Here is a 25,740-nt window from a genome sequence, read left to right as displayed (position 1 = left end):
ATGTCATGAAATGTAGTTGGATGATGTGTTGGCAGACCAGCAAGGACATTTGCTGGTGGCATCAGTGGGTTCTGGGATCAGATTTCGATACAGGCAGGAGGAGCGAGGGCTGATGAACCCTCGAGTGGGTGATTGTTGAGAGCAGAGTTTGAGGCTGGATCATCGCCGAGTTGGAGGTTCGAGGCCTGGACTCAGAATACTCATCCAGGGTCCTCATTAATCGTGGTCAATAGCAAAGATTGAAGCCCGAACTTCGATCGGAAGTCTGGAAGTCAAAGCTGGAGCCTAGGTCTGCAAGTCTCTGAAAATCTTCTGAGTAAATCGTAGCCCAACATCAGAAAACTCACAAGCCTACTGGAGGTTGGAGGCCAGAAACCATCTGCCCTGGGATTGGAAGAGTGGGAAGTGTGTGTGTGACTTTGGGTGGGTAGATGTTTGGAACAGGATTAGTTTTGCTGCTGTTGTTTTACTGTTTGTTGTATTCCGTTTCGTTGTGTTCAGTGTTGCTCTGCTGAGCAACGTGGGCATGCTATGCTGGGGCTGCAAAGTGTGGAAATAGCTGCGGGTTTCCCCAGCACTTCTTTCGGTGTGTTGGTTGTTAACACAAATGACGCATTTCACACTATGCTTCAATGTGCAGTAATAAATCAATGTGCATGAGAGTCTGTGAAATGTTATCCCTAAAAAATGCCAGGCAATGATCACCTTCAACGAAAGACAGATGCAAGCAGTCATAGAGATTTGACCAGTGGCCAATCTGGATTTCAGAATTTCCGAGAGGAGGGGGCTACCATTAGATCCACTGCTTGATGATAAAAGGCAGGAGCGGGTCACGGCAGCATAATAGAGCTTTGTGCAGCGATCACTCAGCAGCTGGGATTGATTAATAAGAGTAAATTAAAGGAAGGTCGGGCAAGTGCACCAGCCGTCAACATAGTCAGAGCAGTTATCTTAAGGCTTTAGCTCTACAAGGCTTCCATGAAGAGAGGCTTCACTCAGAGACAGCAAAGGAAGAAAAGCTCAAGTTCTTTTCCTTCTCCTTTTTCTATCTGCTCAGCTAAGACAGTGGAGAGGTCATGCAGGATAGCGCAATGTTCCCCTTGCAGGATGTGGGAAGGCAGGGAGACCCCCTGTGTCCATGAACACTTCAACTGTGAGAGGTGCATCCAGCTGCAGCTTCTAATAAACTACGTTAAAGAGCTGGAGCTAGAACAGGTTGAGCTCCAGATCATTCAGGAGGCAGAAGGGGTGATGGGATCAGACATATAGAGAGGAAGCTACATCCAAGCTGCAGGACACAGGAAAATGGGTGACAGTCAGGAAGGGGAGCGGGGTTAAGGACCCAGTGCAGAGTACCCAGTGGTCATCATCCTCAACAACAGGTATATCATTTTGGATACTGTCGGGGGCGGGGGGGGCAATGACCTAACAGAAGAAAGTCATAGTGTCAGGTCTCTGGCACAGAGTCTGGTCTCAGAAGGGAAGGGGGGAAGAAGAGGAATGCCGTGGTGATGGAGGATTTGATAGTTAGGGAAACGGACAGAAGGTTCTGTGGGCAAGAATGTGATTCCCGGATGGTATGTTACCTCCCGAGTGCCAGGGTCTGGGATATCTGGGATCGAGTTCTCAGCATTCTTAAGTGAGAGGATGAACAGTCAGAAGTCCTGGTCCATGTAGGTACCAATGATATGGGTAAGATGAGGGGTAAGATTCTGCAGAGAGAGCTCAGTGATCTAGGTTCTAGTGTGATCTCAAGATTGCTACCCGTGCCACTTGCTAGTGAGGCTAGAACTAGGAAGATTATACAGTTAAATATGTGGCTAAGGAGTTCATGTAGGAGGGAGGACAAAAGATTTTTGAATCATTGGGTGCTCTCCAGGGAAGGTGGGACCTGTACAGAAGGGACAGTTTGGAGTGGGATTATTATCCAAGTGGGAAGGTATGTTAATGCTGCATGGTGAGGTTTAAATTAGAGTTGCGGGGGATGGGAACCAGAGTGCCAGAACAGTTTAGTGGAGAGGTTGTGGGGGCAGATGTTGGGAAGACCTCAGACAAAGTCAGGTATCAAAAGGTTGAGCATGGTGCAATAAAATTGAAAAGGGTGAATACAGGACTGAAGGTTTTGTATCTGAATGCATGCAGTATATGAAATAAGGGAGATGAAATTGTAGCACAGTTGCAGATTGGCAAGTATGATGTTGTGATGTTGTAAGCTTCACGACTGAATGATTATAGCTGGGAGCTAAAAGTCCAAGGATACACATTGTATCGAAAGGATAGGCAGTAAGGCAAAGGAAGTGGAATTGCTCTGTTGGTAAAAAAAAAGAAATCAACTTTTTAGAAAGATGTGACATAGGGTTGGAAGCGGTTGAATCATTGTGGATAAAACTAAGGACCTGCAAAGAGCCTAATGGGAGCTGTGTCCAAACACTCAAACAGTAGTAAGGATGCAGCCTACAAATTACAATGGGAGATAGAAAATATATGCCAAAAGGGCAATGTTACAATAGTCATGGAGGACATCACTATGCAGATAAATTTGGAAAATCAGGTTGGTACTGGATTACAGGAGGGGGAATTTATAGGGTACCTACAAGAAGGCTTCTTAGATGAGCTCGTGGTTGAGCCTATTAGAGGATCAATTATTCTGGATTGGGTGTTGTGCAATAAACCAGAATTGATTAGAGAGCTTATGGTAAAAGAACCCTTAGGGGTAAGTGATCATAATATGATCAAATTCACCCTGAATTTTGAGGTGGAGAAGATAAAGTCAGATGCATCAATATTCCAGTGGAGTAAAGGGAATTATAGAGGCATGAGAAAGGAGCTGGCCAAAATTGATTGAAAAAGAACACTGATAGGAATGACAGCAAAGATTGCTGGAACTTCTGGAAGCAATTCTGGTAGCATAGGATATGTACATCCAAAGAAGAAGAAGTATTCAAAAGGAAAGATAACACAACCACGGCTAACAAGAGAAGTCAAAAGCAACATAAAAGCCAAAGAGAGGGCATGTAATAGAGCAAAAATTAGTGGGAAGTTAGAGGATTGGGAAGCTTTTAAAAATGAACAGAAGGCAACTAACAAAGTCATTAAGGTAAAGATGGAATACAAAAGCAAGCTAGCCAATAATATTAAACAGCATACCAAAAGTTTCTTCAAACACATTAATGTGTAAAAGAGGCAAAAGTGGATATTGGACCAATGGAAAACGATGCTGGAGAGATAGTAATGGGGGTTAATGACATGGTGGATGAATTAAATAAATATTTTGCTTTAGGCTTCACTGTGGAAGACCTTAGCAGTATGGTGAAAATTCCAGATGTTAGTGGGCATGAAGTGTGTGAAGTTACCATAACTGGACAGAAGGTTCTTGGGAAACTGAAAGGTCTGAAGTTAGATAAGTCACCTGGACCAAATGGTGTACACTGCAAGGTTCTGAAAGAAGCAGCTGAAGAGATTGTGGAGACATTAGTAATGAGCCTTCAAGAATCACTAGATTCTGAAATGGTTCTGAAAAACTGGAATATTGCAAATGTCACTCCACTCTTGAAGAAGGGACAGAGGCAGAAGAAAGGAAACTATAGGCCAGTTAGTCTGACTTCAATGGTTGGGAAGATGTTGGAGTCAATTATCAAGGATGTGGTTTCAGGGTACTTGGAGGCATATGATAAAATGAGGCAAGAGAAAATCTTGCCTAAGAAAAATTTGGTGGAATTCTTTGAAGAATTAACAAGTGGGATAGACATAGGAGAATTACTTGATGTTGTGTACTTGGATTTTCAGAAGGCTTTTGACAAGGTGCCACACATGAGGCTGCTTAACAAGCTATGAACCATGGTATTAAAGGAAAAATCATGGATAAGCTATGACAGATTGGCAGGAGGCAAAGAATTGGAATGAATGGAGCCTTTTCTGGTCGACTGCCCATGTCTTGTGGTGTTCTGCAGGTATCTGTGTTGGGACCAATTCTTTTTACATTATATGTCAATGATTTGGATGATAGAATTGATGGGTTTGTTGCAAAGTATGCAGACAATATGAAAAAGGTGGAGTAGCAGGTAGTTTTGAGAAAGTAGAGACCACAGAAGGATTTAGACAGATTAGGAGAATGGGCAAAGAGATGGTAGATGGAATACAGTGCTGAAAAGTGTATGGTCTGGTTATGCACTTTCATAGAAGAAATGAAAGAGTTGACTACTCTCTAAATGGAGAGGAAATACAAAAATCTGAGGTGCGAAGGAGACCCTGTGCAGGATTCCCTGAAGGTTAGTTTGCAGATTGAGTCTGTGGTGATGAAGACAAATGCAATGTTAGTATTCATTTCAAGAGGACTAGAATATAAAAGCAAGGATGTAATGTTATGAATTTATAAAGCTCTGGTGAGGCCGCATTTGAAGCATTATGAACAGGTTTGAACTCCTTACCTTAGAAAGCATGTGCTGAAACTGAAGAGTGTTTGAAGGAGGTTCATGAAAAGGATTCTCGGATTGAATGGCTTGTCATATGAAAAAAGTTTGATGACTCTGGGTGCGTATTCACTAGAATACAAAAGAATGAGGGGTGAGCTAATTGAAACCTATTAAATAATGCCTTGATAGAGTGGATGTGGAGAAGATATTTCCTATGAACAGAGAGTCTCAGAACAGAGGACACAGCCTCAGGATAAAGGGGATGGCAAAGAGGAGGAATTTATTTAGCCAGAGAGTAGTGAATCTGTGGAATTCTTTGCCACAGGCAGCTGTAAAGGCCAAGTCTTTATGTATATTTAAGGCAGAGGTTCATAGATTCTTGACTGATCAGGGCATGAAGGGATACAGGGAGAAGGCAGGAGATTGGGGCTGAGAGTAAAACTGGATAAGCCATGATGAAATGGTGGAGCAGACTGGATAGGCCAAATGGTCTAATTCTATATCTTATGGTCTTATGGCTTCCCAATGACTGCAGTCTTTAATGACAAAATATATATTGCAACATTAAAGTGTGTAATGTAGGTTCAAGATGAGGCAAGTTGAGTTTTTTTATATTTCTTATTCTAACATACATTGCTTTTTATGTATCACTTCCATAAAACAACAAATTTCACAACATAAGTCAATGATAATAAACCTGATTCTGATTCTGAGTTAAAAATTTCAAAGTAAATTTATTATCAAAGTACATATATGCGACCATATCAGACCATAAGATATTATTGTATAGTACAATTATTATCAAAGTACATATGCAGTTTATAACCCTGAAATTTGCCTTCTCCACAGACAGCCAAGCAACAAAGAAAACCATGGAACCTGTTCAAAAAAAAAACATCAGGCCTTTCCCCACCACACAAAAAGTAAATGTGAAAATGGCAACAAGAACATGAGCACGCCTCCCCCCAGACAAAAATCAAACCATGCGATGTCAATAAGAAAGAACAATCATAAAACCATAAGACTGTAAGATATAGGAGCAGTATTAGGCCATTTGGCTCCTCGAGTCTGCTCTATCGTTTCATCACGGCTGATCCATTTCACTCTCGGCCTCAATCTCCTCTCTACTCCCATTGAGATGCATTTTTTGTAGGCCTTTACAGAAAAAAGGAAATACAGTCGAATTTTACAAAAGTAAGATGTACATAAACAGATGCTTTTTACCATAAGATATATTATTCCTCTATCCTGCTCTGAATTAATTTTAACTTTGACATGGCAACATTGCAGAGTTGCAGTTTATTCTTCATCAGTCAGATGAGTTTCTACAGATGGTAGAGGAGTTCAAGCCGTAAGTGTGTATGCTGTTTGTTTGCTGTTGAAGAGGAAATAACATTATTGGCAAGAAACCCTATTCTCACATTGCAACTTCTAATATGTAATTGGAACAGAACCAAATGTGACTTGGCAAATACCATATCACTAAAAACAAATCTTTGTCTAGAAGTGATGAAGTAAACGATAATAATTTATGGAATGTAATCTTTTCTTTTTCTGATCCATTGTTAATATTGCCTTTCATGTCATGGCCATTATGCATCTGATCTCTTGGTGTCACAAGGAAGGCTTAAGGGTATCAAACAGAACCATTGGTAAGAACCATACCTCCATATCTCATTCATTAACAAAATAACTTGGCAACTTCTTGGGGCACTTGGTAACATTCCATCTTCCTCGGAACACACTGGTGCAATACTACACGGTCATCATAGCGAGCTTCCGCACATCAGCCACTACTGTCTGGTTTGGTGCAGCATCTTCTCACAACATATGAAAACTACAGTAAACGTCAGGCCAGCAGAGGTCATTGGCTACAATCTACCATCACTGCCGAACTTGTAGGTGTCCAGGACAATGAAGCAGGCAGGAAAGAATCATTGTGGACACAACCCACACAGCAAACTGCATTTTCCAGTATCTCCCTTCTCAAAAGCATGATAGCATTATTAAAACAAAAACAGCACAACACCTGAAAAGTTTCTTACCCTAGGCTGTTAACTTAATCAACCATTCTAGTTACCAGCTGCACCCCCTCTGTCTATTCCCTCAGTCACTGCACTGCACTGTAAACACTTCAAGCCACTTTTTATAAACATGCAGCTTGAGATCTAATCCTCACTACTGCCCATGCCATACAGCTGCCCTGCTGTCTGTCACACCAATAAACGAGGGAAATGGGCCTATGACATCCTATGTTATCAATATCCAACAGACCCAAGAGAAATGTCCAAGACAATCACCCACCATTACACAGCACGCCCCTTCACACATCGACTCCAATGCCTTTGATGTGTTCCTGTAGCATCCAGCTACAAGTCCATCTCCTCCAGCTCCTCCGCCAATGAGCAGCTCGCTGATGGGGCAGACCTGCAGTACCCAAAGATCTTGAGGTCCAGTCTTGACCTGCAATCATAAAAAAAGTTGTTAGAAAAAGACTTCTGACTTTGTTTTTGTATACTTCTTTGTGTATAATTGCTGAATGTTGTTACTTTGTTGCATGTCACTACAAAAAACCACGGCATATTTCTAACACGTTAACTTACAGTATATGGTGATTAGTGTTGGCGCGTGGCCTAGTGGATAAGGCATCAGTCTAGTGATCTGAAGGTCACTGGTTTGAGCCTCAGCGTGTTGTGTCCTTGAGCAAGGCTCAAGGCACTTAACAACACATTGCTCTGTGATGACACTAGTGCCAAGCTGCTTGGGTCCTAGTGCCCTTCCCTTGGACAACATCGGTGGAGAGGGAAGGCTTGCAGCTTGGGCAACTGCCAGTCTCCCATACAACCCTGCCCAGGCCTGCGCCCTAGAAACCTTCCAAGGCTCAAATCCATGGTCTCACAAGACTAACGGTTGCCTATGGTGAATAAGGTTGATCTTTGATCCTCGGTCAGAAACAGAAACATTTACCAGAATTCAGCTTCAAATTCCATTGAGTTATTATTGTTTTCTGCCTGTCTTCAGTTATGTTAGAGGAGCAACACATGAGTAAGGATGTTCTAACTGTGAGTACGTAACAAAGAAAGGTGTCAGATACCATGCAGAACCATTCCACTGGAATTAAGGCAACATTTCAAAAGGTGTTTTTTTTTTCTGTGAAGCCACCTGAATTTTTACAACTGCCCACACGAAGAAATCTGCAGATGCTGGAAATTCAAGCAACACACACAAAATGCTGGTGGAACGCAACAGGCCAGGCAGCATCTATAGGAAGAAGTACAGTCGACGTCTTGGCCTGCTTTTACAACTGCTGCCTGCATTTTCAATTCAAGAAGAAGAATTCAGACCCATGTGGTATTTTTCCTGCATTCTTCAAATGGTCAAAAGTCCTTCCCAACCAATGAAGTGCTTCTGATGTGGAGAAGGGAAGTATTGCAGTTTATCCTACATACAAACAACACCTCACATAAAATCATGAGATAAAATGAATGAATATTTTGCTGTCCTGCTAAAGGCTGACAGATGAAGGTTGGCAGACCACCACCCCCATTAATTTCTGAACAATATCATAGATCCCTTATGTCCACTTGAGAGGCCATACAATAATTTTGTTTAATTTTTTATCTCACAGAAAACAGGGTTAAATTGAACATCATTCTGAAAAGAGGGTGCAGGGGTCACAGTGCTTGATTAACTACATTCTGTGCACTGATTGTAATGTAGGCAGCATACCAAAGCTTGTTGTATGCTCACCATAAAAATCTCTCAGAGTGTCTGTTTCATTGGATGCATGTAGCAACCGAAAGCCAAGTGTTGTCACTTAAAGAAAGCTGGGAACTCAGTGATTCAAAGTTCAAAAGTTCAAATTTCAAAGTAAATTTATTGTCAAAGTGCATGCATATGTCACCAAATACAATCCTAAGATTCATTTTCTTGTGTACATTTACATGAAATACAAAGAAATACAATAGATTCATTGAAAAATTGCACACAAAAAAGACTGACAAGCAACCAACGTGTAAAATATAACTTGAGCAAATACAATAAAAGTGAATACAATACAATAACAGTAACAGTAACAATAATGATGATAATTATAATCTATAATGACAAGCTTGAAAATTTACAAAGAAACATAAGAAATGAAATGACAAATTTTAGAAAACACTATGTACACACAAAAGTACTTAGATTAACACTGCCAAGGATAAAAAGAGAGAAAAGAATAACAGACATAAGAAAATTACACACAGTCAGATAAAACTTCTAAGCATATATTTCATCAACAAAGAAAATTACTCAGTACTCCGTGCAAGTATATGCAGTTCACTTAAATGAAAGCACAACACAGGACATTGAAGGAATTAACACTACAGAAGAAAAGTTAAAGATTAAACCAATGAAAGAATATGGCCTGCCATGAAATACATCCCCACAATCTGAGCAAACTGTATGGTGAAAAGGAAATATCGAACACCTGGCTCAGATTTGAAGACCTCTTCCCAGAAACAGAGGGGGCCCTTATTATAATACAGGACCAGCCGGTTAACACAAAAAAGTCAAAAATACATAATAAAAGATCAACAAACTCAAGATAATTAATGCAGAAAATCCCTAAAGAAACCAGAAGCAATTCAACCCATTACATTACTCCTCGTGATTTCTATAAATGACCTGGATGAGGAAGAGGAGGGATGGGTTAGTAAGTTTGCTGATGACACAAAGGTTGGGGGTGTTGTGGATAGTGTGGAGGGCTGTCAGAGGTTACAGCGGGACATTGATAGGATGCAAAACTGGGCTGAGAAGTGGCAGATGGAGTTTAACCCAGATAAGTGTGAGGTGGTTCATTTTGGTAGGTCAAATATGATGGCAGAATATAGTATTAATGGTAAGACTCTTAGCAGTGTGGAGGATCAGAGGGATCTTGGAGTCTGAGTCCATAGGACACTCAAAGCTGCTTCTCAGGTTGACTGTGGGATTAAGAAGGCATACGGTGTATTGGCCTTCATTAACAGTGGGATTGAGTTTAAGAGCCGAGATGTAATTGTAATGCTTACACAATCGGGTGGTGTATGTCTAGGGGAAGATTCATCCACCTGCCAAACCGCGCCTCCCGTATACGTGGTTGCTATGAGATGCACACTAATACAAACTCGCACACACAATAGCAAGGACACACTTTATAAATCTTACTAGAACTAAGTGATTAATAATGATACAATATATATGAAAGAGAAGTAAGTAAAGAAAAGGCGCCAGAACTTATCAGAGTTCAGTCAATTAGTGCACATCGTTGGAGCTCAACCATCGAGTCTTCCGTCCACTCTTCAATCTTCTCCAACCTCCACGACCCGCGCACCTGGGACCACCCTGGGTGATTGACCAGTAGCGCCTCCAGCACCCGTCCACCTTCCTCGCGGTCTCCTTCCCGACTCCCAAAAGTCCGCACAACAACAGCTCAGAGACCCACAAGAAAGAAGAACATCTATCCCAATTGGTTAACAAATGAATAAAATTCTTGTTATCAGTAACTATAACCCAAACAAGCTTTGAGAGTGCTCGGCAAGAAAAAGCACTCTCCCACCAGTTAGCATGACAAAGAAGCATTTTTACTTTTAACAAACGAAGCCATTTTGATTAACATACGCAGTACATACTGTTACAGCCATATCGGACCCTGGTCAGACCCCACTTGGTGTACTGTTCTCAGTTCTGGTCACCTCTCTACAGGAAGGATGTGGAAACCATAGAAAAGGTGCTGAGGAAATTTACAAGGATGTTGCCTGGATTGGGGAGCATGCCTTGGAGCGACGGAGGATGAGAGGTGACCTGATAGAGGTGTACAAGATGATGAGAGGCATTGATCGTGTGGATAGTCAGAGGCTTTTCCCCAGGGTTGAGATGGCTAGCACGAGACGGTCACCTGGTTACATATTTATTTAAATATCCATTAAAGCATAATACTGAACACCACAAGAATAGTCTGAAAGTTCCTTGCAATTGACAAATAAGCATGTTTGGCTAAGCCTGTACCTCAGGTTTTACCAGCTTGAGCTGAGAGAAAAAAAATCCATATTTTGTGGAGCCATCAGGCTGCTGAACCAAAGGTACAATGTCAGCTACACTTGCCTCATCATTGAAATGTTCCCACAATCAATGGACTCACTTTCAAGGACTCTTCATCTCATGTTCTTGATATTTGTTGCTTCTTCTTCTTCTTCTTCTTCTTCTTCTTCTTCTTATTATTATTATTATTATTGTTGTTATTATTTCCTTTTTTGTATTTGCACAGTTTGTTGCCTTTTGCACACTGATTGAATGCTCAGGTTGGTGTGGTTTTTCATTGATTCTATTATGGTAATAATTCCATGACTGATTTATTGAGTACGCCTGTGAGAAAATGAATCTCAGGATTGCATATGGTGACAAATACGTACTTGGCAATAAATTTACTTTGAACTTTGAACATTGGGATGAGTGAAGTTGTCCACTCTGCTTCAAAAACCCTGATGAAGATTGAAGGCTGATGTTTAAGGGGTTGAGGGGTGTGGGCAGTTGGGAGCAATTCTCTCAGTGGATCTGATCTGGGAAGGAGTTATAAACAGATGTCCATATGAAGCTTGGCAATGAGATTTCTAAATACTTCCTTCATTTAATAGTTCATAGGATGTAGTCATCCCTGACACTACCAGCATAAAGTTTTCATCTTCATGAGACAGTTAAGAGTCAATAGTACCGTTGTGTCTGAAGGTAGCATTTGCATCAGAGCAGGCAAGGTTCCTTATTTGTGAACCACTCAATGACTTACATACATTTTATTATTATTTCAGTTAATTCTTTCTCAGCTCAAGCTGGTAAAAGCTGAGGTACGGGCAGAGCCAAGCACACTCATTTGTCAATTGCTAGGAACTTTCAGACTATGCTAGTGATGTTTAGTATTGTGGCTTTCTGAAGAAGTACAGAGCTATTGCTGTGTAGCTGTAATTGTTTAATGCTATGGTGTAGTGCCTTTAGGATGACACCAGTTGTAGATATTACTATAGGGGCAATAGAAAACTTGTTCATGTTCCAAGGTCTTTCAATTTCCTCATTTAATTCAGCGTATTTCTTTTTTTATCACGTTGATTTCTACAAGTTATGTATGTTTGGAATGGTTATATCTATTAAATAAGTTGTTCTTGTTTGTTTATACAGTATTATTATAACTGGGAAGTTATTATGGATTGTCCTATCTGTAATAACTGAGCAGTCATAATGTAGTTTGTGGTATTCTGACTCTAAAACTGGCCAGGCTTATACTTATGATAAAGTGTGATTTCATTTATGAATTTATAGTTAAAGCAAGATTTTAATGAACAATGTTTGCTGTTTGATTGAGCCTGTGTAAGTAATAGATTGTATTAAACTGCTACAGGATCCTGTAATGTGTTGGATTGCTTGTGTTTTTTTTCTCAGCCTTTTCTACATTTATCATCTTGAATTTGTTGGTCTATTTATTCTTCGTGTTAACCACCTGGTCCTGCATTGCCACAAGGAAACCTTGTTTCTGGGAAGAGCTTTCCAACTCTGAGCTGGGTGTTCAACACTTCCTTGGCGACATCTAGTCTGCTCAAATTGTAGGGATTCTTCCATGGAGGGTCAAGCTCTTCCATTGGATAACTTTTTCTTCAATAATGATGACGTCTTCATTGTTCTGGGTTGTGCTCTCATTTAAGTTTAATGGTGTATACTTCTTAGCGGAATTGCATATGCTTGCGTGGAGTGTTGATGAAAGTATATCCTTAGAAGTTTTATCTTACTGCTGTGTAGAGTTTTTAATGTCTTTTATTCCTTTTCCCTCTTCTGTCCTAGGTAGTGTTAATTTAAGCACATTCAAATGTGCATAATGTTTTCTGAAATTTGTTAATTCAATTCTTATTTTTCTTTGTAAATTTTCCAGATAAGTTTTGGACCAAGATATCTTGCCAAAAGAATACATTAATAATATAGGTATAGTGAAAGTGTTTATTGTTTTTGTTATATTTTTACTGTTGAGCTCTGTATGACCGATTTTCTTAAGCCTTGAAATAAATTCATCAAAAGTTTTTCCTGTATTTTGCTATGATCTATCTTCTTTCCTTCTAGATATCCCAGATACTTATATGTTTTATATCATCCAGCAGTTGCATTGTATCCTACTGCTCTGGTTTGTATTCTGCTAGCTCTATTCCAGCTTTCTTTATGTTTAATGTTCTGCACTTATCCAGTCCAAAGTTCACATTTATATCTTTCAAAAATAGTTCTACTATTTGAATTAATTGCTTTAGCTTAACTGATGGAGCATATAATTTCAAAACATCCATGTATAAAAACTGTGTTAAGGCATAGTTCATTTGATTGTTTCTGATTTGATACCCAATTTTCATCCAATTCAGTAGAGAGTGGGTTTAAAACAAGACAGAACCATAGTGGACCTAGAGAGCCACCTTGGAAAATGCTTCAGTTTATTTTGATAACATTTGTTGATCTTCCATGGTTGTTAATAAATAGGGTGATTACAGTATGTCAATGCTGGTGCAGGTATTTCACAAGAGTAAGGTGTCATTTATATATATTAAGAACTTCTATTAACCATGAGTGTGAGACTGAGTCAAATGCCTTTTGGTAGTCAATATAGCAATTTGAAAGACTTCCACTTCTCTGTCGGGCTTGATTTCAAATTATGGAATCTATTATCAGTTGTACTATATAGCCTTTCATATCCTTACAGTATCCTTTCTGCTCTTCTGTAAGTATATTGTGGTTATCTAAGTGAGTGATTAATTGCGAGATACACCATGTTACAATTTTATACAGTATATAGCTTGTAATCAAGTAATAGGATGATATTTTGATGGATCTTCTGTGATTCCCCTTTAGGTAAAAGAAATGTTTTACATTCTGTCAAAGATTCAGGCACTTTTTCAGGATTTTTAGGAAAATTGTTGATATGCATTAATAGGTATGGATGAAGGCGAGTTAATTTATTATACCAATAATTATGAATATTATTTCTTCCAGTACTTTTCCAGTTGTGGATATTTTTTACAAACTCTTTCAGCATATCCATTGTAACTTCAGGTATTTGCATTTCATCAATCGTGTGTGTGCATTCCTTGTCCTCCTTAATCCAACTTGCTTCTTAATTGTGCGTCACTCTGTTCAACCAGATATTAAACCAGTCCATTATCTCTGTGTTTGTTCGTAATTCTGTGCTGGGATTGGTGCATCAAATTTAGCTTCAATATCCTATATAAATCTTTTTCATGGTTTCTGAACTGATAATTCTGTTTTCTTCATCTGGTTCATTTCATGTATCTATTTAGTCTCAATTTGTGTGCACCAAACTTTTGTTTTAGTGTATCTATAGACTCTGCCATGCTTTTGTTAAGCTGATCACATCTTGCATGGACTTTATATTTCCTTAGCTTTCCTTTTTTCGGTTGAGTTATCATTTTTATACTCCACTAAGTGGGCTATTTCTGCACTTGTTACGGACTAACAACAATAGATGTAGAATGGAGTCGGGGAATTATTGCAAAACAACTAAATTTATTAACATTTATGCAAAAATATAGAAAATTAAACAAACGACTAACTTAAACAGAAGTTAACGGTGTTATGTGTCCATAGCTCCCGAACAGTCAAACTTAGAAACAATTCTTAACAAAGTCTTACTCAAGCACAGTCTTAGAGTGGCAGCTTAGAAAATCCAGGTGATTCATGAAATAAGTGAAAGGAGAGACTTGTATATTCACGATGCAACGAAGAGATGATCTTGGACATTCACAATACAGCGGAGAAGCGATTTCATGGAGACGAAGAAACAGTTACCGTTGTTTGCAGCCGAGGAGTACTTTTTCCAAAGAGTCCAAGAAGAGCGAGATTTCACAGAGTAACTGACAGGGAATGTCCCTTTCGCTGAAATGGTCACCCAAGACCATGCAGGGGTTAACCAAAAGTGTCTGCCACAATCCACATATGGATTATACGAAATGTCAGTCACATTCGAAATGCACAGAGTTCTGCCGGCTAACCCAATCATTTGAGTTCATTCAAAGCCTGCACCCTTCACTCTCGCTCTCTCTTCCCGTCGATTCCTTAATGACTCCTTACTGAGCGACTCCTGATTTCTAGCCATCGGTCTGTGTTTCTCTTTTTATACCGTCGGTATACACCATCAAGTGAAGCTTACAGAAATGAAACTACGAATTCCCAGCAAAGCGAAAGTATGATTATGTGATGCCCACAGGAATCAAAACTACAAGCTTCCAGCAAAACAAGACTATAGATACATCACACATAGTAAATGAAACTAATATCACATGACATCCACAGGAATCAAAACTGTGGACCCATAACACACTTAAGTATTCAATTTTGTTTTTTAATCTCTTCTGCCACTTCGGTGTTCTCATTTCATTACTCTGATTTGAGTTTCTATTAATGGGTGCCTCAGTTTTGGAACCATAACACGGCACAGCTGTTTGTGCTGCACAGTATGTTATTGTGTGTAGTGTTTCCAATATTTCAAGTTTTCCTAAATATAGTGGTAATATAATATTGTTGAGAGTAAGCAATTTTTGCAAATTTTGATGGTGTATTTTGTTTTGGTATGTCAGATCTTTTTGTTGGGTCAATGCCTGTATATTTTGTTAGTGTGGTGTTAAATATTAGGATAATTTTGTCCGTGAGCTCAGTTTCATCATCAGCATTCTGCAGGGGCTCTGGATCTGTGTTCTTGCTGTTACCATCCATTGTGAAACAGTTGAAATAATTGTATCTTCGTCAGTGCTTCAGTGAGTTGCATCTTCATTATTTTCTTGCTTAGTGTTGTCGTAGTCTTTAGGTTGGTTTCTTTCCAGTTCTTGAGCATTTTCATGTTTTATTTGATTCAACGTGTCTATAGGGATTCAATTATTTTCTACTATCACTCTACGTTGATCTGCTATTCATTGTGCATGTACTTTTGCATGAAGGGATATTGAACTATAAACCGTTGATGAGGTTTGTCCCTGTATGCCATCATATCAGTCCCAAGTTCAGTTACTCTATAATATACACATATTATAAATGTGTTTACTTTTAATAACCATTACATGTGTATCTTTCTTTTCTTAATTGCTTGAGAGGTCTCACCAGTAAGTGTTATTATTGTTATTATTATTATTATTATTATGATTATTATTACTACTACTCCAAATACGTAACTGGATTATTTACCTCCTGTCCTTAATAAAGTGATCACTGAATGCAGGTGCCTAGTCTTCTGCTGCTCTAGCTCATCCACTTCAATGTTCGATGTGTTCAAAGATGCCCTTCTGCACACCACTCTTGTACTGCTTGGTTATTTATGTTAATATTGCCTTCCCGACAGCTTGAACCAGCCTGGCCCTTCTCCTCTGATCTCTGTCATTAACAAAGTGTTTTCAATCACAGAACTGCCGCTCACTGGATGTTTTTTTGTTTGTCACACCATCCTCTGTAAACTTCAGAAACTGTTGTGCGTGTAAGTCCCAGGAGATCAAAAGTTCCTAAAATATTCAAACCACTCCTTTTGGCACTGACTATCATTCCAAGGTCAAAGTCACTTAGACCAAATTACTTCTTCATTCTAATGTTTGGCCTGAAAAACAATGGAACTTCTTGACTATGCCTGCATGCACTGAGTTGCTGTCATATGATTGGCTGATTAGATATTTGCATTACTGAGCAAGTGTGCAGGTAGTCAGAGCAAGAAAAGTTCCTTGTGTATGAACCAATCAAGTTTCAGGAGAATCCAGGAGTTACATATTTATAGTAACTAAGATATTTTAAAAATCAAGATATATCTAATTTCTTGAATTTATATTCCCTAACAACCATGTGAGAATCAAACTCATGCATCTAGATTGATGGCCAGATCTCTAGCCACTTGTCCACAAATTTCACCACAACATCACAGGAGGGATGAGGCAGGCGAGAGAGAAAGGTACAGAAATATCAATGGAACAGATAGCAATGATGAGAAGGCAGTGTCTTTACAAGACGGGTAACCCCCGGCCGTTATCAATACTCTTCAGAGATTGTCTGCCTGGGCATCAATGGTTGCACAACCAGGACTTGTGATATGCACCAGCTGCTCATACGACTATCCACTACCTGCTCCCATGGCTTCACATGTCCCTGATCAGGAGGCTAAGCAGGTGCTACACCTTGCCCAAGGATGACCTGCAAGCTAGCAGAGGGAAAGAGCCCCTTGCACTTTCTTGATTGGGAGATGCATCTCCATCCTGCCACCCAACTTATCTTTATACACCTCATAAATATGTATACCTCTAGCAAATCTCAATGTTTTGGCTACAGAACTGAACTTTTATGCAATAGTGTGTGGCACTGTTGGGATAAATCTAATGTGTCACTGTCTCCTTATTGTAACAAAATTACTAGTCGGTGAAAATTATCAATGAGAGAAATATGAACGTTCTTTCAATCTTCACATCTAAGTGACAAGAGGAACTTTTATTCAAGTATAAAAATAAGAAATAAGCATTCTAAGATATGGACATTATGGGACCTCTTCCCAAGGTTATCTTTTGAATTCTGTCCAATTTCAATTCTCATTTCTGAAATCAAAGTAGGTTATTGGTAAACCTCCCTCAGGAGCAGAGCAGCAGAGATGATTCATCGGTGAACAATAACTTTAGTGATAGGCTGCAGAATAACAAGCCACAAGGGGCCAAGTAGGAAGAGAGAACAGAAACTAAACATAACAGGCAACAAGGTAGACCTCAGGCAGGAAGCATGAAAGGCAGGAGCAACTGGTTGAGGACGACAGGTTCAATAAGTGAACAAGGGCTGTGGATGAGAACTGAGGTTAAATAGGCTGCAGGTGATGAGTCTGGAGCGAACGGCATGTGAGCCCTATTAACTGGGTGGAGACTGGGAAGTGGCATTAAGGTGTGTCTGCAATTTTATTATGTACAAATTATGTGCATAATTATGCACCAATTGTGCTTTTATGTACAATGTTCTGATTGAAAATGGACAAAGGTGAACTAAACGTTTGGATTTGAGAACTCTTTTTTTTCCTTGAAGTGGTATAGTTGGGGGGACAGAAAAGCAACAAAATGATTAATAAAAACTTACATCACCATTTGGAAAAACTGGATCAGCAAGGAAAGATCGTAAGACCTCTAGGTTAAAGATATTTAAATGGAAAAGGGTGTACAGCAATCAAAAGACATGAGACCAAATTGCCTGACAAGACAATCCAAGCAATGATATCTCCATTAATTTAACTGACAGAAAGCAAGCTAAAGTACTGACAAATAAGGAAGGCAGCTAATGAGCTGTGACATTTGAAGTTTGAGTTTACATATCATCATCTTTTTTAAAAGTTTATCTGTGCATGTAAATACAGCCTAACTACGGCAAGACTGATTCTTATGTATGCCAAGGTTTCATTCTTCACTGTCAAAGTCATAAATGGAATTAGATTTAATATCACCAGTATATATTGTGAAATTTGTTGCCTTTTCAGCAGCAGTACAATAATAATAGAAAACAGAGTGTGAATGACAGTAAATAGATATATTACAAGCAAGAGAAAATCTGCATATGCTGGAAATCTAAGCAACACAGACAAAATGCTGGAGGAGCTCAGCAAGTCAGGCAGCATCTGTGGGAAAGAGCCCAGTCGGAGATCTGGGCTGAGACCTTTCATCAAGACTGGAGATGAAAAGATGAGGAGTCAGAGTAAGAAGGTGGAGGGAAGGAAGTTAGAAACACAAGGTGATATGTGAAACCGGGGGGGGGGGGGGAAGGGGTGAACTAAAGAACCCGGAAGTTGATTGATGAAAGAGATACAGGGCTGGAGATAAGAGAATCTGAGAGAAGAGGACAGAAGGCCATGGAAGAAAGAAAAGGGAGAGGAGTAGCAGAGGGAGGTGATGGGCAGATAAGGAGATAAGATGAGAGGGGGAAATGGGAATGGGGAATGGTGAGGGGAGGGCATTACATGAAATCGATGTTCATGCCATCAGGGTGGAGGCTACCCAGACTGAATATAAGGGGTTGCTCTTCCAACCTGAGTGTGGCCTCGTTGCGACAGTAGAGGAGGCCATGGATGGACATGTCAGAATTGGAATGGGAATAGGAATTAAAATGGATGGACACTGGGAGATCCCACTTTTTCTGGTGGATGGAGCATAGGTGCTTGGCGAAGCGGTCTCCCGATCTGCGTCAAGTCCTTCCAATGTACAGGAGGCCATGCAGGGAGCTGAGGATACAGTAGATGACCCCAGCAGACTCACAAGTGAAGCGTCGCCTCACCTAGAAGGACTTTTTGGGGCCCTGAATGGTAATGAGGGAGGAGATGTAGGAGTAGGTGTAGCAAGGATAAGTGCCAGGAGAGAGATCAGTGGGCAGGGATGAATGGATAAGGGAATCATGCAGGGAGTGATTCCTGCACAAAGCAGAAAGTTGGGGGTGGGGGTTGGTGAGTGAAAGATGTGCTTGGTGGTGCAATCCCTTTGGAGATGGCGGATGTTATGGAGAATTATGAGCTGGACACGTGGGTTGGTGGGAAGGTAGGTGAGGTCAAGAGAAACAATATCCCTGGTGGGGCGGTGCAAGATTAGGGTGAGGGCACGTGTGCACAAAATAGAGGAGATGCGGTTGAGGGCAGTGTTGATGGTGGAGAAAGAGAAGATCCTTGCTTTCAAGAAGGAGGACATCTTACTTCTGGAATTTCTGGAATGAAAAGCCTCATCCTCATAACAGATATGGCAGAGAGAGAGGAATTAAGAGAAGGGGGGATGGCTTTTTAACAAGTAACAGGTGGGAAGAGGTATAGTTCAGGTAGCCGTGAGAGTCAGTGGGTTTGTAATAGACATTAGTGGATAAGCTGTCTCCAGAAAGAGAAGGAAACAGAGAGATTGAGAAAGGGGAGGGAAATGTCGGAAATGGACCAGGTAAATTTGAGGGCAGGGTGGGATTTGGAGGTAAAGTTGATGAAGTTTTTAAGCTCAGCATTGAAGCAGGAAACAGCACTAATGCAATTGTTGATGTAGCATAGGAAAATTCGGGGAGTTTTACCAGTGTAGGTATAAAATGTAGACTGTTCCACATAGCCGACAAAAAGGCAGGCGTAACTGGGACCCATATGAGTGCCCACGGCTACACCTTTTGTTGAAGGAAATGGGAGGATACGAAGGAGAAACTATGAGGACAAGTTCTGCTAGACAAAGGAGAGTGATGGTGCAGTGGAACTGGTTGGGTCTGTGTCCAGAAAAAAACGGGGAGCTTTGAGGCCTTCCTGTTGGGGATGGGATGCATAGGGACTGGACATTCATAGTGAAAATAAGATGACCGGGGCCGAGGAACTTGGAATCATTGAAAAGGTCAAGAGCATGTGAAGTGTCACTGATGTGGGTAGATAGGAAGGGACTGAACCGGTGGGGGGGAGATGGGAGGGGATAAAATTGAGTTAAGATATGCAGATATAAGTTCAGTGAGGCAGGAACAAGCAGAAACAATGCGTCTACTTGGACAGGCAGATTAGTGGATATTGGGTAGGAGGTAGAAACAGGTTGAGTGAACTGTCCCGGAGTTAATATGTTTGGTGATGGTGTGGGAGACAATAGCCTGGTGTTCCTTATTAGGATCCTGTTTGAGGGCTAAGTAAGAGGAGGTGTCAGGCCTCAGTAAGGTAGAGGTCAGTCTGCCAAACTATTACTGGACCCTTATCTGCCAGTTTAATGGTGAGGTGGATTAGTGTGAAGAGAGTGGAGGGCAGTGTGTTTGGAAGGAGTGAGGTTGGAATTAGAGAGGGGAATGGTGAAGTCGAGACAGTTGATATCCTTTTGGCAGTTGGCAATGAGAAGGTGCAGAGCGAGGTGCCCTGGAAGATGAAGAGGGTTGGAAAAGAAGTAGGCATAGAGACAGAAGCAGCAGAAAAAGAGCTCAGCATCATGGTGGGGGGACAAAGTTGAGGCCCTTACTGATGACAGAATGTTCTGCCTCAGAGAGGGGAAGCTCGGAAGGGATGGTGAAGCTGGCAGAGATGAGAGCTGGGATCAGATTGGGGAGGGGCTTGGTAGTGTCAGAGGAGAGAGGATGGTTGGAGTGTTCAGGGAAGGTGGTGTGAGAGGACGATGGAGTCTCCAAGGGCCCAAGAGCTGGAGGTAGGACCTGAGAGACTACATCACCTCCCTCAGGTACTCCTCCCCCTTTTCTTTCTTCCACGGCCTTCTGTCCTCTATTATCAGATTCCCCCTTCTCCAGCCCTGTACCCCTTTCACCAATCAACTTCCCAGCTCTTTACTTCACCTGTTCCCCCCTCTCAGTTTCACCTATTAGCTTGTGCTTTATAAAAAAGTATAAGGTAGTGTTCAGGGGTTCAATGTTGTTTCAGAAATCGAATGCCAGAGGGGAAGAAGCTGTTGTTGAGTCACTGAGTGTGTGTCTTCATGCTTTGGTAGCTCCTACCTGGTGGTAGCAAAGAGAGCAAGGCGTGACCTGCGTGATGGGGGTCCTTAATGCCTGGATACCACAGATTCTAGTGTCCATGATGGAGATGACTGAGTTCACAACTCTCTACAGCTTATTTCCATCCTGTGAAGTAGACCCCCCCCCCCATACCAGACAGTGTTGCAGTCTGTCAAAATGCTCTCTACTGCACATCTGTAGAAATTTGCAAGTGTTTTTGCTGACATGCCAAATCTCCTCAAATTCCTAATGAGATATATGAAGCTACTGTGATGATTTCCTTGTAGATGCATTGATATGTTGGGTCTAGGATAGATCCTCAGAGATATTGACACCCAGGAACTTGAAATTGCTCACCCTTTCCACTTCTGATCCCTTATGAGGACTGGTGTGTGTTCCCTCATCTTACCCTTTCTGAAGTAAACAGTCCATTTCTTCACAACCTCTAGTTTGGCACCACACATAACAAAAAACGTTTATATTGGCCCAGTAGAGGCAGAAGTGCGCTGGAACATTAACTACCTAGTATGATACATTTTGAGCCCATTATCTTCGAAAGGATGTGCTGACACTGGAGCGGGCTCAAAGCAGTTTCACAAAAATGATTCCAGAACAGTTCATCATAGAAAGAGTGCTTAGTGGCTCTGAGCCTATATTCATCAGAATTCTGAACTGATTGTGGACTTCAGAAAGGGTAAGATGAAAGAACACACGTCGGTCCTTACAGAGGATTTTCCTATGCTGAGAAAATCCAGGACCAATGGACACAGCCTGAGAATAGGGGGTGTCTTTTAGAACAGAGATGAGGAGGAAATCCTTTAGCCAGAGAGTGATGAATCTGTGAAATTCATTACCACAGTTGCCTGTGGAGGTCAGGTCTTTAGGTGTATTTAAGGCAGACGTTAATAGATTATTGATTAGACAGGGCATGAAGGGATACAAGAAGAAGGCATGAGTTTGGGGCTGAGAGGCAAGATGGATCAGCCATGATGAAATAGTAAAGCAGCCTTGATGGGCCAAATAAACTATAAATTATGCGTTTATAGCTTTAAACCTACATTACAATCAAACTGGGAGATCAGCTCCAGTTTTATATTTAGCAAAGGAAAAAGAAACAGAAGAGTTGCCACCATGCAAAGATCAGGGATGGGAGCAACAGATTGAAGCTACTGAAGAGAAATAAGTGTTTGCAAAACACCTGGTGACAGAGATTTGTAGTTCTACATTCAATGGTCATGTCGAAGCCACACTGACAAAGCATATCTGGTTGGAAATGGTGGTAGATAATCAAGCAGTGAATGGGAGCGTGCATGCAGCTCACTAACCACCACAGCTTTCACTGATGACAAAGTCCAGTATTGAGATCAAGCTAAAAGGTTCCCTAAAATCTTTAGCCCAAAGTTGACTGTACTCCCAGGATTCTTGTTATACGTTGAACAATCCATCAGTTTTGTTCATTCAGTATAAAGTTACAAAGCTATGAAGCTGTTGGATTTAGAATTTGAAAATGCTAACCAAAAAACACTGATCATTTACATACCAATTTGATAATCTTGTTTAAAGAGCTTTTGTGTTGCTTTCCCATAGGGCTCTTGACTCATGGACATCTACTTTCTGTCTTAAGGAAATAATCTACAGCCATTAGAACTAAAACCAAGGTCAAGCAAGATAATTTAGAAGATTGATCTCATTACAGAGATTTCAAGTTTGAATGAAAAAAAAGATTTAATGCTGTAACTTCATGATTTTTTGAAGGCTTGATGACCTTCATAAATCAAAATATTGAGTCCAGAAGTTAAGATGATATGTTGAACTTGCAGAGTGTTCAATTGGGTTTGGTGGAGGTTCTGTGTAATTTTTTAGAAAATTTTATTTTCTCTTTCTTTGTCTATTAATAGCGATGTAGTGCACTGTGAGGGTCCAGAGTTAATGGCATGTTCTTTGTGAGACATATGGGTAATCTGGGAGACCTCCAGTCTCTCTGATAACTACACTTACACGAAGTGTATCGAGCTGCAGCTCAGTGATCTTTGAGTCATACAGGAAAATGAGGAGCTGATAGGTAGGAGCTACAGGGAGGTAGTCACCCCTAATTTGCAGGAGACAAGTAGCAGGGTGACTGTTAGAAAAGGGAAAGGGAATAGGCAGTCAGTGCAGAATACCCCACTGTGGCCGTTCTCCAGAATAATAAGTATATTGCTTTAGATGCTGTTGGGGAGGATGACCTACCAGGGAGAGGATACAGTGAATGGGTCTCTGGCACTAAATCTGGCTCTGTAGGCTCAGAAGGGAAGGGGGGATTGAAGAGGAGTGCAGTAGTGATAGGGATTCCATAGTTAGAGAAGCAGACAGGAGATTCTGTGGATGAGAAAAAGACACCCAGATGGCATTTTGCCATCCAGGTGCCAGGGTCAAGGGTGTCTCCAATCGGGTCCACATTATGGTGAAGGGGGAAGGTGAACAGCCCATAGGTCGTGGTACATATTGGTACCAACAACACTGGGAGGAAAAGGGAGGAGGTCCTGCAGAGAGAATATAGAGAGTTAGGTAGAAAGCTAAAAGCAGAACCTCCAGGGTAGTAATCTCTGAATTGTTGCCTGTGCCACACACCAGTGAGGGCAAGAATCAATGTGTGGCAGAGGAATTGGTGCTTGGGGGGGTGGGGGGGTGGGCAGGGTTTCAGGTTTCTGGATCATTGGGATCTCTTTTGAGGAAGATATGACCTGAGCAAAAGGGACAGTTTACACCTGAACCCAAGGGGGACCAGTATCCTTGAGGGCAGGTTTCAACTAATTTGGCAGTGGGATGAGGAACTGAGTGATAGGTCTGAGGATGGGTCAGTTCGTATACAAGTAGATAAAGTGTACCGTGAGACTGTGAGGAAGCACAGGCAGATGATTGCTTAAAAAATTGCAGTCAGTGGGATGAGTTGAAGTAAAACATGAAGGTAAAATTGAAAAGGTTGATGAAAACAGAACTGAAGGTTTTATATTTGAATCCACATAGCATATGAAATAACATAAATGATCTTGTAGTGCATTTAGAGATTGACAGATACGATATTTTTGGCATCATAGAGTTATGGTTGAAAGATCATAGTTGGGAGCATAACATCCAAGGATATATATTGCTTCAAAAGAACAGGCCGGTAGATGGAGGGTGTGGGGTGGCTCTGTTGGTAAAAATTGAAATCAAATCCTCTGAAAGAGGTGACATAGGAAGAAAAAATGTAGAAACCTTCTGGGTAGTGTTAAGAAAATGCAAGTCTAATAAGACCCTGATGGGAGTTATATATAAGCCTCCAAATAGTAGCCAGGATGTGGGTGTACAAATTATAGTGGGTGATAGAAACAGCATGTGAAAAGGTCAATGTCTTGCGATAGTGATGGAGGATTTCAATATATATATAGGCCTCCAAATAGTGGCCAAGATGTGCAGTTGAGATGGCAAAGGGAGCTGGAAAAGGTAAGCAATAAGTGTAATGACACAACTGTAATGGGGGACTTCAATATATAAGGGGATTGGAATAATCAAGTTGGTGTCAGATCGCAAGAGAAGGAATTTGTAGAATGCCTACGAGATGGCATTTTAGAGCAGCTTGTTCTTGAGACTGCTCGGGGAAAGGCTATCTTAGATTGGGTGTTGTGTAATAACTCAGATCTTATTTGGGAGTTTAAAGGAAAGGAACATTTAGGAGGCACTGATCATAATATAATTGAATTCATACTGAAATTTGGGAGGGAGAAGCACATGTATCATAATATGACAGAATTCACCTTGCAGTTTGAGAGAGACAAAATAAAGTAGAGTGTATTAGTATTACAGTGGAGTGAAAGGAATTACAGAGGCATGAGAGATGAGCTGGCCAAAGAAGATTGGAAGGAGACACCAGCAGGGATGTCGACAGAAAAGCAATGGGAGAAAGTTTGAAGGAGTGGGATAGATAAAATCCCAGTGAAGTAGTATTCTAAACGCAGATGTTATAAGGAGGCAATGGGAGTGGACCCAATTGCAGGACACAGACACGGAGTTAGTATAACCAGAACAGTGTTTATTGAGAGATACTAGGAAGGCCAGGGAGTGAGGACAAAAATGTCAACATGGACGTAAACGCTGGATAACAAACCGGTAAAACCTGGACTAGAACTTGGACTCAGACTTGATTTGGACTTGGAACTTGGAACTTGACTTGGACTCGGAACTTGTATCTTGACTTGGATCTTGACTCGGACTCGGAACTTAACTGGGACTCAGCTTGGACTCGGAACTTGACTCGGAGCCTAGAATTGGAACACAAATCCTGGAACTGGAGCACAGAGCCGGGAACTGGAACACGGAGCCTGGAACTGGAACACGGAGCCGGGAACTGGAACACCGCTTGAAGCCTGGGTTTGGACACGGACCACGAGCCTGGACGAAGGACTTGGCCAATGAGGAGACAGGATATCTATCTCAGAGTAGCGGAAAATGGCCGGACCTACTCAGCTGGAAGGGCTAGGACAGCAGGCTCTCGACTTGACCCAGGAACAACAGATGACAGGCTCTCAACTCGATCCAGGAACAGCGGATGACAGGCTCTCGACTTGACCCAGGAACAGCGCCCGGCAGGCTCCCGATTCGACCCAGTCTCAGCTGGCTGTGAAGATGACAGAATTCATGTCTTACTTGGAGTGGTGGCAAAACAGCTGGCAACTCAGCTGGACACGAAAGTGACTGAATTCACTAGGCGGCCACAGCACTGAAGCAACTAGAGTCCACGATTCTCGGCAGCCCCAAGACAAGCCTAGCTGCCTTGATGAGATAACTGGCTTCCGATGACTGGTTACCGATGATGAACTTCTGA

This window comes from Hemitrygon akajei, chromosome 1 (genome assembly GCF_048418815.1).
Source record: "Hemitrygon akajei chromosome 1, sHemAka1.3, whole genome shotgun sequence".
Taxonomy (NCBI): Eukaryota; Metazoa; Chordata; class Chondrichthyes; order Myliobatiformes; family Dasyatidae; genus Hemitrygon; species Hemitrygon akajei.
The sequence above is the reverse complement of the archived record's forward strand: the minus strand, read 5'-3'. Positions refer to the sequence as shown.